The sequence below is a fragment of the Sinocyclocheilus anshuiensis genome, unplaced genomic scaffold (genome assembly GCF_001515605.1).
Source record: "Sinocyclocheilus anshuiensis isolate Anshui unplaced genomic scaffold, SAMN03320099.WGS_v1.1 scaffold437, whole genome shotgun sequence".
NCBI lineage: Eukaryota > Metazoa > Chordata > Actinopteri > Cypriniformes > Cyprinidae > Sinocyclocheilus > Sinocyclocheilus anshuiensis.
The window spans coordinates 1666859-1680680 of record NW_015539902.1 but is presented as its reverse complement, the minus strand read 5'-3'; the positions used below and the strand labels follow the sequence as shown (position 1 = coordinate 1680680).

The 13822-nt window shown below is 35.3% G+C and overlaps 1 pseudogene; it reads right to left on the bottom strand.

Annotated features, from left to right (window-relative positions):
• LOC107686189 (beta-1,3-glucosyltransferase-like) overlaps positions 1-13822 on the bottom strand; it is a 42799-nt pseudogene that overhangs the window by 6164 nt on the left and 22813 nt on the right.

The following is a 13822-nucleotide window of genomic DNA, read 5'->3' as shown; positions in this document are numbered from 1 at the left end:
ATATGATATAGTTTTTTAAAGTTAGTGCTTCCCAAGTTAAATACATTTTAACTTCTATAGTTAACCAATTATGCGAGTTTGCTTATGTAACTCCTGTATGTCCACAAAAATATTCTGATTAAGTGGAGAAGATGATTAAATTCTTATCATTCAGAATCATAAAACATACTTTTTATTCTGGTTGTTCTTAAGCCTAAACTTTCTGCAAACATTTACAGTGATCTTTACCTCCTCTTTTAATCCTGAATATTAAAGAAGAATTAAAACAAAAGAATTGGAAGTCACCTCAGCTCCTCTGTTACTCTTATTTTGTTAAATGTGAGCCAAAATCATCACAATTAAAAGAACCAAAGACTTAAACTACTTCAGTCTGTGTGCATTGAATTTATTTAATACACGAGTTTCACAATTTGAGTTGAATTACTGAAATAAATGAACTTTTCCACGACATTCTAATTTATTGAGATGCACCTGTATATGAACTGAAAGAAACCATATTAACATTCACAGAGGACCGGACCACAGCAACTGTAATGGATTATCACCATGCACGTTCACAAATAAATGTTATTCATGGTCCAGCAGTTGGAAAGGTAATCTCACCAGGGTTCAATAAAAATGGAGAGAAAGGATGGATGAGGTGGAGTGAGAGATGCAGCATTGTTCTGTGGATGAAAATGTCTCTCGTAGTGCAAACAAGAGGACAATCGCCCTCTTTCCGTCTTTTCATTGGCATTGTTCATTGAGCCGGATTCATGCTCTGCTTTAACGAATCCCTGTGACAGCGTCGTTCTCAATGCCTATTGCTGATCTGGCAGAATTGTTGTGGCAATAGCCTGTGGAGAATCACTGAACTCCGTAAAGTACAGATCGAGAAGTGGTTATCTCTACTCCCAACAGAAATTAAAAGGCTTTGCTCATCCAAACTGTTTCCCGTAACACTCATTATCTGGCAGCCTGCCTCAGAGAACAGCAGAAGGTTGTTGTCTCAGAAGTCCAGCACCTGTCGCTACTCAGACAATTAAATGAGGAAACTGTATGACTGGGGGACTTTTACTAGCTTTTTCCTCTCAGAATAACCCAAATGTTGAATCTTTACAGTGAAATAGACAGAATGCCCGCAAGAAAGACCTTTTTTTCCTTCGCAGGTTAACCGTTTGGTTTACTATGTGCTCTTTAAGCATCACACACAGACCCAGATTTTTTGTTTTAACCTCACGCTCACACTGAAAATTCATCATTTACTCATCCTCATGTCATTCCAAACCTGTCGAGTGGAACACATTAGAAGGTACATTAAAGAATGATTCAACTGTTATTATCCACAGAATGGCAATTAGACCCCAATGACTTTCACTGTGGGGACCAAAAAAGATTGATCAAAATATGTGTGTGTGTGTGTGTGTGTGTGTGTGTGTGTGTGTGTGTTCTGCAAAAGAAAAGGAATTACATGACAGTGAGTAAATGATGACAGAGAGTCCCATGACACACAAAAAGCTGTTTTGCAATACAATATTTTGTCTTACCTTAGCTCTTTGTCTCTGAAAGTATCAGTAAAAGTAAAAAAACAAGTTTTTGACTCACTGCTTCATCTTTCAAGGTTTCAAAATGTTCTTTCACAGGATAAAAAGATCTGTAGTTCAGTAGCTCATAAAGCATCAAGACGACAACACTATCACAACCCGTTTTTAAAATGTGCACTGCAGGAAACTGCGTATGAATGCAGCATTCATCAAGAAAACCAAAACATTTAGAGGTTGACAATATCCTTTAATATTTCAACTGAGACAACGAGACAGTGTGTCCTCTATAGCAAAGTCAAGAATTCAATCATTCAAACTCAATACAGTGAGTGGCAAAGTAGTCTTCTTATTTGGCACAGGATAAGGCAAAAAAATGTTTCTATTTGTCTGTCCTTCTTTTAGTTACTTGAACAAGACCTCACTCCCTTGAGCCTTTAATAGAGCTGAAGCGCCTTTTGTTATGTCACTGCTCTCTCATGCACTCATGCACTGAATGTTAAGGTTAAGGTTAAGAAGCACAGTCAGTCTGAATCACCATCTCTATCACTCTGAGGCCATTCAGTCTTCTGGTAAGATGTAAATCAAACAAGAAAGGATGCAATCTAAATGTGACAGGTCTTATCAGAAGGTTTTTTATGGTAGCCACAATCACAAATAATCCAGTTTGGAAATGAAAGCTAATGGCAGTCATGCTAAAACAAATAAAGGAAATTTTGTCAAAAGATTTGGCTTATCTTTAGAGAAGAGCATGTAGTCATGTGGAAAGCCTGTAGAATTTAGGGTTCTTATTTCCCACTTTTTCAAATCTGTAACTGTCAAAACCACGTCATTATTGATTTTCTGGAGCTTAACCTTCCAACTTCACAAACTATCAACACATTCTCACGATTTCATTCTGAAAATATCTAAAAGATCCATATTGGTTTTAAATTATAAAAAAAAAAAAATCATTTTAACAAAGCACTGGCTCGCACTGGCCCGACAGCGGAAAAGCAGTTATTGTGAAGTGCTTACACCATTTTTGGCCTTCAGAAACATAATTGCTTTTCTCAAACAAATGGAAGAGACATTTTGTAACTCTAAACTCAGTTGTGTATTTCTACCAAGATGTTGTCACACCACAACCTCATCTGCAGAAAGAAACTGCCACTCAAAATACACACATAATGATGGACGTCATCATAGGCATCATATAGGACTGTGAAGATGTTCACTGGAACTTGGTCTTCATTGCATGTGTTTTGTGTTTTATTTCTTAATGTATTTATTCATGATCAGTGTTTGTTATCATTTATTATTTATTCAGCTTAATTGTCATTTCTGCTACAATTTCCCATATCAATAAAAAAAAAAGTACCTAATTTACACAGCTTGCTGTTTTTTTTTAAATAAAAAAAAATACTAATGCTAATAGAGGCGATACACCATATTATAAGAAAAGGCAGATACAGGGGTAAAAACAATATGAATAAATCACACACACACACACACACACACACACACACACATACATATATTTCTTTATGACACTATGGAAACTTATAGAGTTCTGCTATTGTTACAAGCCAAAGAATCCAAATTTGGTATTGTTTAGAAGTCTGGAACTGTTTTCTGTGCTAAGCATCCAAACTTTGACCCATGTAAAAAAAAATAAAAAATGAAAAAAATGCCATAATTATTTTCAGAAACGATCAGCCAGGATTGAGCTGGCATTGAACTTGAAAAGATTTTATCAATTCATTGTCATTGGTTGAGTCAGTTCTAGTGAACACAGTGCACTGCATTGATAGCTCTTTAGCTGGCCAACTCAATAAAAGTTTCCATTAAAGACTCCTGATGTGATTTTCACCTTCGCCAATCCTAAACCTTTTCATAGCATCTCATTTAGCAGCATTTATTATGTCCTAACGAAGCGCATTAGCCTATGCATTAAGGCCTGCTTCACAGAACCTGTGTGCTTTAGAATCATCAATCAGGTCCATCCTGCTCTTTAACTTGTGCTGTGTTTGAGCACAGAAGGCAAAAGTAATACACCAATGGCCAAATAAACAGAAATCCTTCATCTCAGCCAAGCTGTTATTTCTTGCATATAACTGACAGTGATTTTTCTCCTCATTAAAGCCTTGGCTTATTAATGACAGCTCAAAATGGCTGAGAAAACGTGGCAGGGACTTAAGGACAAGGCAAGAACTAAAGTGGCATCTCGACCATAAAACCACAAAAGAGCCAGGGTGCTCTTCAGCTTTCTGCAACGACACTGGAGCAAGAAAGCACCTTTTTCTATTTCTTTTTTTGAAAGAATCATGAGCATTACTTTAAGCACTGGCATAAGCGCCCCACTTACAATGAAGGTCATACTTGAGGAAATAACTTTTTTAGACATTCATTTAAGCTTGCACATGCTATTTCTGAGATAACAGAGCAGCTGAGCAGGAGCATCTGTGCATTTGTTCTAAAAGTCTAAAATTATTTACTAATATATCACCTGAGATGTGACATCATGCCGGCTGAGAAACATCACCAAGGACATTAAAATTAATTAAATGATTAATTTAAAGCCAAGCAGCTGCTTTGATGTCAAGCCTCCAAACAGAGGAGGATGGGATTCCACCCACATCCAAAGCCAAAAATCAGTATGAGATGGTTGGCATCCCTGAAGTACAAGGATTGTAAACCATTCTAGACCTAATGAGGTTTTGAATAACTGCTGCAGCTCTGATTGACTCATTGTTGTCTGCCTTTTCAAGATGTTCTTTTAAAATATACAAAGTCAGCAGAGAATCTGCCGATTTAAGATGGATTTAACTTGGGTATTGATCTGTGTCTGATAATGGATCCACTGAAGAACAAGTAGAGAAATTTTACATTTGTTCCCTCTTTTGGGAGTAAATTCAATATCTTGTAGAGACAAAATTACTTAGATTTAAAGATAGCACAGAGCCATTTGATATATCTAAAGCATTTAAATCCTGTATAGTAGTGTGTTTATTTTAGTCATTTTTGTAAATGGCAAGTTCACATAAACCTACATAAGCACAGAGCACTACAATAATGATAGCATCGCTTCATTGGTCACGGTTTAACTAGAGCATTACAAATTCTTTGAAAAAACTTTAAGAATTAATTTAAAACATATTAGTCCCAAAAAATATATAAAACACCCCAAAGGATGACAAAACTTTATGTGTTCCGCTTCCATCAGGTTTAATCAGACATATGGTCATTTAGCAAATTTAAAAGGCATTGGACTCAAATAAAAGCACATGAAAAAATGAGCTATTTACGACTGATTTATTTCAGAGAAGTTAAAACAGCTGAATCCTAAGGCTTTCTATTCATGAGAGTACTTTTTTTGCTTTGCATGCAGCATGGAAAATTACAGTATTATCTATATAGAGCAGCAAGAGAGAAACACAAAAATCTTGAAAAACTTTGAAAACAGGCAAAACCCTGAAGAGCCATTTGAATTAAAACAGCAAGTCTCTCAGCAAGAGTGCAGTTCTGTGAGTTTTTCCTTGTTAAAAATGTTGTCATCTTTCATAAAACGGAAACTGAGTTCAGCACTCTTGCTGTGAGGTACTTCACACATATAAGCTCAAATCCTGCATGATGCCCAAAACACATCCTAGTTTCTTTAAGCTTCTTTCCCTGGCTCCACTGATGCACCGTATCAGCAGTAAACAAAATAATCCATTTCCAGAACAGAAATGCTATAATACATACATTTAAATCTCTTAGTCTTGTAGATTTCAAGACTAGGTGGATGTATGTACACATCATCTAGCATTGGTTACAACAATGTAAAAGGATGTTCTAGCTTCAAAAGAAGAGAAAGAATAGGCACCTCAGTCAAGTAAATGGAGATTTGCCAGGGTAAATAATGGTGCTTCTAAAAAGTGTGTAGAACAGATTTTTTTTAGAGTGTAGAAATACGTATAACATTTCACACTTATTTTCTTCAGCAATAAGCCATTAAAAGGTTTAGCAAACTTTAGCACAATGTTTTTCCTGATAAAAAACTGAGGAAATTTCAAGGTGATAGTTCATTTATTTTATTGTTCATTCAAAATAATTACATCTAATTAAAAAAAGTTTGATAAATGAATACAAATTACAAAGTTTAAAATAAAATGTAATAATAAATCAAATTAATACAAGTAAAATAAAATAAAAAACATTTTTTTAACATTTGAAATACAGTGAATCTATTTTCAGATTTTCAGTGAATATCAAGCGTAGCGTTAGTTCTGGCAGGTCACGTTAGTCAAGCTTGCATCAGCTGACTCTCAGCTGATCCCCATCTACCTATGGGAATACGACACCTATCTAAGCATTCATATATAAGGTCCCTCAGTATTATCAGCAGTTTTTGCATTGCTCAATAGCTAATTACCCTCCTCCATCCCCAACTCCTCCTCTGTCAGTCAGGATTCAGCCTTTTGATTCTCCTTTGAATCAGACTAATCCTAAAATGTGTACATAAAATTATTGAACTTAACGATATCTGCATACATTTATGTTGGTTCTGTTCTGTTCTGTTTACCCTGGGGGGGTTATAACTGCTCTCCCTGCTCTCATCCATGCTAGGCTAAACAGAACAGAACCATACCGCCAATCCAAACTGTATGCTAATTGTCAAACATCTTTGACAATAGTGGTCCTGACAGAACTATTATTAGAGCATCTAGTCTCCGGTCATTCACATGAGGAGTACAACTTGTGCTGCACAAGTGAGTTGATGCACAGGATACGCTTCAAATCAGTCATTTTGCTTCAGCTGCTGCATTTGGGCGCTGCCTGAGACAGAAAACTTATCACAGAGGATTTTGGAAGGGAGCTGAAGTCTCCACTCCAGAGCTTGTTAGTAGTCCAAGAGGGAAATACATCATGTTTTAAGTATAATAAATTTGATCCCATTTCTAAATAGAAAAAATTTAGAGAAATAATAAATGCACCTTTAGGGTCTTTAAGCATTTAACGAGATGTTATCTATTTCTAGTTGTTCTCCATAATTTCCATGGGACTTTAAAAGTTCACTAAATTCTTCTCTTTATTGTTCTAGTGTTGCTGTTTTTTCATTGCCCAGTCTTTCTGCTGTCAATCAGCTAGCACTGAAAAAGACAATGAGAACTATTCTTTATGTTAAGAAATTCACCATGACCAGCCAAATTATGATCTCTGAGCTAAGATGTCTCATTCATCCCAAGTGGAAAGTTCAGGATTAGCCTTAACATGCCTGAGTAGGTTCTGGGAAGAAACTCTATGCTGTCCTCCAACAGCTTAGTCTGTGATGTATTCCTACACAAAAAATGTCTTTCTATGCAAGGTAGAAAATAAACAAATAAATAAATACATAAATAAAAGCACAAGTGAATAGAAAGTCTCCTCATAAAAGTGTTTTTTCTTACATTTAGACTGTAAGCGTCCTTTAGTTTAATACTGGAAAATCTAAATCATCAGATAGAGAAGCATGACCTAAAAAACAGGTGTTAAACTGCCATTTTGTTTCTGATGTCTATCCAAGAGTTCAGAATAAGGAAGTAATTAAGGTGAACATGTTGAAAGCACAGAATTAGAAACACTGATTCATTATACCTGGAATACATGACGAGTCCTGTTTACAGGGTTTCTGCAGGTTTTATGATGGTAAATTTAAGACTTTTTAAAAGACCTTTTAAAAGTCTTAACCACTTCAATAAAATGTAAGGAATAAACTGAACAACACATCAGTATGCTCTCAAAATGTAAATCTCTATGGAGCACACAATAAGTTAGTGACACTTCAAAGCATAAACATGCAGCTTCTAACCATTCTACATTAATTTTCATTCATTTTACAAAAAATATGTTCTCAAATATCTATGTTCCCAACCACTAGATTATGGAAATAACCTTAACCATAAATAATACTTGTTAAAAAGTAATGTTCTTCCTATGTAATTTTGTTTTATTTTCCAGTGCAAATGTGTAGATTCTTAAATCAAGGTATATTTACTTGAAAAGCAAAACTCAGAAACCCCCCAAACTCAGAAAACAAGACATCATATCTTTATTTTGCATCTTAAGTAAATGTATCTTGATTTAAGCATATTTAGATATTTGTATTGGAAAACAAGGCAATAATACTGAGAAAGAAGTTTATATATATATATATATATATATTGGCAGTGCATGCAATATTTAATGCTGTAACTTAATGAATTTAGGAGTTTTTGCTCCAATTTAAGACCTATTTAGCTTTTAATTAGTTAATTTGAGTGTATTATTTTGATGCTTAAGCATATTTAGATATTTGTATTGGAAAACAAGGCAATAATACTGAGAAAGAAGTTTATATATATATATACAACATATTTTTCTTAAATATATACATGCATGTGTGCATATTTATATACACATAATAAATATACACAGTACACATATATTATGTGAACAAAAACATTTATTTTGGTTTGTTGGATATATCAAGAAACAATGATGAATTTCCATTTGGTGGTGCTGACACAGAAATGACACACTTCAGCTTTAACCGATAAAACATTTGCTTATCATTACACAAGTTTCATATTTAAAGTCAAAGGGAAACAGTAATGAAAGCATTAAACCACAAAAACAAAATGGGATTTTGTTTGTTTGGGATTTGCTTGTTTGTTTCCATCTGCATCATTAAATGTGACCACTCTGCAATCCATGCATGGAATATTGTGTCCCTGGGCATCCTGTTTCCTGCACTACAGCATGCTTATAAACATTACTTTCTTTATTTCAGTAGTATTAATTAGTATGAGGAAATGCACAGTAAGGTGAAATGTGATACAGCTTCTTCTGTGCAAGTATTGACAACTATACATTTCTGTGTTTTACAGTAGTCTAACTCTTGTGCATGCTCTTGTAACATCACAAATCGACTATTGTAATGCTTTGTTTTATGGGCTTCCTTCCAAATCACTTCACAAACTACAGTTGGTACAAAATGCCACTGCTCTCTGAGTTATTACCAAATCTTCCATCTCTGAACACATCTCTCCTGTTTTTTGCAAAATTTGCACTGGCACTAGGCCTGGGCGATAAAACGGTATCAATATTTACCGATCGATGTGGCTCAGTGGTAGAGCATTGCCTTAGCAGTGCAAAAGGTCGTGGGATCGATTCCCAGGGAACACACATACTGGTAAAAAATGTATAGCCTGAATGCACTGTTAGTCGCTTTGGATAAAAGGGTCTGCTAAATGCATAAATTATTATAAATTAAATTATAGTGCACGATATAGGCACATGCTATGAGTAACGCAGACAGCACACACAAATACGAACACATGCTGAATTGAGTGCTGTGCCTGTCTGTGATGAGGAGATTGTGAATAAAAAAATTTATATGAGTCGAATTTAAAATAAACATTTGCATTTGAATGTTAGGAGTGGGTCAGGGAGCATCATCAGTGGCGCACAAGACGCGGTGATAATGATGTAAGTGACGTTGTTGCATTTTAATGTTTTGTTAGTCTTGCCCACGAGATGCGCCGCTGCTGTGTTATGCATTCAAAATATTAGAGAAATATAGAAGCTCAATGCGGAGAAGATCTTAATTAGGTTAAAAAATGAAACCAAGCCATTCACACAGAACACGGATTCAGCGCATTTTTTTAGACGGACAAATATGACTGCTGCACTCGCATGTGCTGCATTATTTTGCTCAATGAGCTCTCCTGTGGCCTCGGGAGACAAGACAAAAGTTTCCTTAAAACCTATTTAATCTGCATATAAAACATTAGAAATTAGATATTTGTTTAATTTTTATTGTGTGTTTGACTGTTAAAACAAAAAAAAATATTTGTTGTTTGTCTCAATAAATTGGGTTAATTTAAAAATAAAAAATGTCAATAATTATCGATACCGAATGATATGAAACATTATATCATTGATCATTTTTTTAGCTATAGCCCAGCCTTAATTGGCACCCAGTTAAATTCCGTGTAAATTTTACAATTTTACTTTTAACTTACAAAGCACTCAACAATTTGGCTCCTTCGTATCTCTTAGATCCTCTTCATATACACACTCCGTCTCACATTTTAAGATCAGCTTCTGCACTTACTCTTCTTCTCCCACGCACTCGGACAACTTCCAAGGGGTCACAAGCTTTTGGTTATGCGGCTCCCTTTTTATGGAACTCACTTCCTGTAGAAGTTCGCAATAGTTCAAGTCTTCCGGTCTTTAAATCTCGTCTTAAAACTTATTTGTTTAGGCTGGATTTTATGTGATTTTATGTCTGTTTGTTGTATTGGCTTTTATTGTTTAAAGACTTTATTTACTTTACTAGCGCACATTGCTAGTCTTGATGTTAACAATTAATCCGTGCAAGTTAATCCGCTGAAAAAAATTGTCTTGGTAATCTTTAATCAAAATCTGAACATTTGCTTCTGCTCTGGAATGGCAGTCCTTCTCTGATGATGTCAGTTTGACGGCTTGGGCGGAATATCCTTTTAAACGCACCCCTCCAACCGTTAGTTTGATATGAGTGAGAGACAGAGAGGAGGAGCGCCAAAATAAAACCATGCCCTCTATTCAATATTCTGTTTCAGAAGGAAATACGTCACTTCACTGAAATAAAGTCCGCAGCAACTTCCGGTCCACGCGGACTTTAATGTTATTGTTTCACCCTGTTTTATGGACTTTGTAAGGTGTCCTTGAGTGCCATGAAATAAAAATGTAAAATGTGATGTATAATAAAATGAAAATGTATAATAATAATAATAATAACCTAATCAGTCAAAATGACGGATAAGGATTATTTGTAGCGCAATTTTATGATTTGAAATTATTTGTTGCAGTCTTTTTGAGTGGAACTTCCCAAAACCATGCCTCCCATAATTTAAAACACAGTAGGCTCATTGGGGAAAAGGTGGATATGTTCTATTCAAAGGGCATTAAAGTGTGCGAGATGTGAATTTATATTGCATTTGTTTACAGAGGTATATCATGTCACACTTCACACATCTTTAGTAAATTTCGTCTGTGTTAAGATGCTGCCGGTGTTGTGCCGAATTCTGCACCCCTGCCAGATTATGCACCCCCTCGTTGAAGTCGCTACCTGATTGCCTAATGCCAACCCCACCCCAATCCTAACCCCTCCCCCACACCTACTCCTAAACCTACCAATACTAGGGGGTGCATAATTTGGCAGGGTGCAAATTTCGGCACTACTGCGTCTAGCAAATTTCGGCACTACTTTACTACTGCGTCTCTTGTGTTCTGACAAAAACAGATGGTAGCATAATTCGATAGCGAAAAGTGCTACCTATCAGATTTTGCTTCCAGCATAATATTAATAAGGTGTGAGGCTTTATTAACATGTACACCTACCCCAACCCTAAACCTACCTTTACAGTAGGATAAATAGTGTTGGTAGCATAATCTGATAGGTAGCATTAAATACAGTGTTGGTAGCATAATCTGATAGGTAGCATTATTTGTCAGAACACCGGCGGTGGCGTAGCGCAGTCGCCAGGACTGGAATTGAGAACTGCAAATGCTCTTAAATCACTCTGCCTTTACACACATGCATAGAGATAGCATAATAGTGACATACAGTATATCACATTATGCTACATATAAGTATCTCAGTTTTCTTTATTGTAGAACAAAGTGATTTATATATTTACTGTGCAGATTTAACTCTCAATAAGAAAGTGAACAAATTGTAAGCTTCTTTTTAAATTATCAAATTCGACGCAATACCACTGTAGAATACAAAATGCATCTGAATGTATACAATGTATCTAAAACCACAACTTACCTTCATAACAGCATCATCATCATCTTGAATTTGACAGTTTCTTATCTTAAGGTCAATATGAAACCATGATCGCAACCCAGTTTCTGAACAAAATACTCTTGTATGGGAAATTTATCAGACTGTGATATGAATTTTTAGAATAACATGAACCAAAGAATTGCTTAAAGTAATATGAGGAATGCATTTAACAAAATATATATGGTTAATTTCGATTGCATGGTTATTTAAATGCTTCTAGAGTATCAAATTATTAAATTAAATACACACACTCCATAAGCTCCATCTACAGCTCCTCTCTGGTCTTTTTGAGTGAGTGCGGTCACCTCAAATTTGGCTCTGTAAGCCTGGCAAGATTTTCTATGAATAACTAAATTTCTCATATAAGCATCTATCATAAGGCTTCGAAAGACTTAGAACAAACTGTACAGATCACATTTAGAATGATTTTATGGTGCTTTTTTGTCTTTTTTTAGCTTGATGGCTACTGGTCCCCATTTACTTTTACTGTATAGAAGAAAGCAGTGTAAATATTCTTCAAAACGTCTCCTTCCCTAGAAAAACAGGTTTAGGGTTTGGAACAGCATGAGGACGAGCAACTGATTACATCATATTGGGGAAAATCTACTCCTTTAATTTACAATCAAATCCATGTAATTTAGGATTATATAGTAAATTCATTTTATAAATGAGGTTGGCAAAGGATAAATTAACCTCTCTTCCTGTCTGTCTGTACCCTCAATTCTGCTTTGAAATAAACACAGGATTGCTCTTCACATTTATACCCACAGGTTTCAGCTTATTTGTTGCTCTGCTTGGGTGCTAAAAGCATCATTTACTTGTGTTTTCGTTGCTGTAGAGCAGCACAGAAGACAACATGTGAGTTGACAGTGTGCGGGTGTGTACGCTACCTGATGGAAAAGTGGTCTGTGTGTGACCGGGAGTCCCAGTGAGGTCAGACACATCCCTATCACCATGTCATCAGGGGCATCCAAACTGCGGCAGCTGCAGCCACCTGCCAAAATATTCTGCACCGCTACTCTACTGAACACCATCCTGTAAGAATATAGAAAGAATTAAATAGTTCTATGGGACATTGTTTGGTTCATGCAGACAATTCAGATACTGAATACTACGACGATTCAGGATATCTAACAATGTGACAAGGTCTTAAGTGTCACCAGTGTGACAGTCACACACCATTGTGTTTTTACACAAAGTACCTACATTGTAATGGGAAGTCACTGTCTGCAAATAACAATGCTACAAGTAAACAGAAAACTATTGAGAACAGTTAGTAAGCAGCATACTGTTAGGTCACAAAGATTGCAATGCTAAACATATGAGTACAAAACTATATATTACCACTCTTAAACCAACATCTTTCTTAACATTTTCTTAAGTGGTGTTTGCTTAAGTTGCTGTAAAAATATTAGGTTAAGTGGTTGCCAAGGGGCTATTATGCGGTTGCAACGTGGATTTGAGTGGTTTTTAGCATGTTGCTGTGTGGTTTCTAGAGTGTACTGGGTGAGGTAGAAGGCTGCTAAAGGATTCGGAGTTGTTTTAATTGTAGCTGCGTCTCATTTCGGAGGCTGCATCCTCCTGCATACGTCATCAAGGATGTCTTATTTAAGAAAAGTAACCATAATAAAATTGACTGTTATTCCTTGTGAGGTGTAAAAAAAAATACTGTAATTTCTTTTTTACTTTGCAATTTAACGGTTACTTTTCTTAAATGAGACTGCTCCGATGATGTATGCAGCCTTCAAATGCGAAGGTGTTCTGGGTTGTTGCTAGTGCTTTACTATGTGGTTGATAAGGGGATCTGAGTGTTTTTTAGCATGTTGCTTGGTGGTTTAGATAAATAAAGTAAACTAACAAAAAAAAACTATATTGTGACTAATATAATAATTGTTATTAATTAGTGTTGTCAATCGATTAAAAAAATGAATTAATCACACATTTTTTTCTGAAATTAATCGTGATTAATACCACCTAACATTTAATTATACTTTCATATTGCAATAATTTCACATTCAATCTTCAAATCAATGTATAAACAACAAAGACAGTGCATTTTAAATATCTGTTTAGTGGCATATTTTTTATAACTGAGCTGAGGGCGAGTATCACCGATACAATACTACTGATGTCTCTAGGAAATTGTTCTTTTTTTCCTAATTTTTAACCATTGACTATAGCCATTCAACATTACAGTATAATTGAGAGCTATCAATTTTAACATTTATTAGACTTTAAAAAATAACAACTTCTAATTGAAGTGAACTTAAAACAATCTTCACATAAACCCATTATAATAAATGTCATATTTACCTATGCCCTTCAGCAAGTAGAAAAAATACAGAAATTAAATAAAGTTATCAACACTAAATTCTAAATTAAATATAAATATAAATGAAACCTTAAAGCTACAAAAGTTATTGATGTCCTCTTTTTTCTTTTTTTCTTTGATGAACAGACATCACAGCAGCTGGGTTAGGTTACT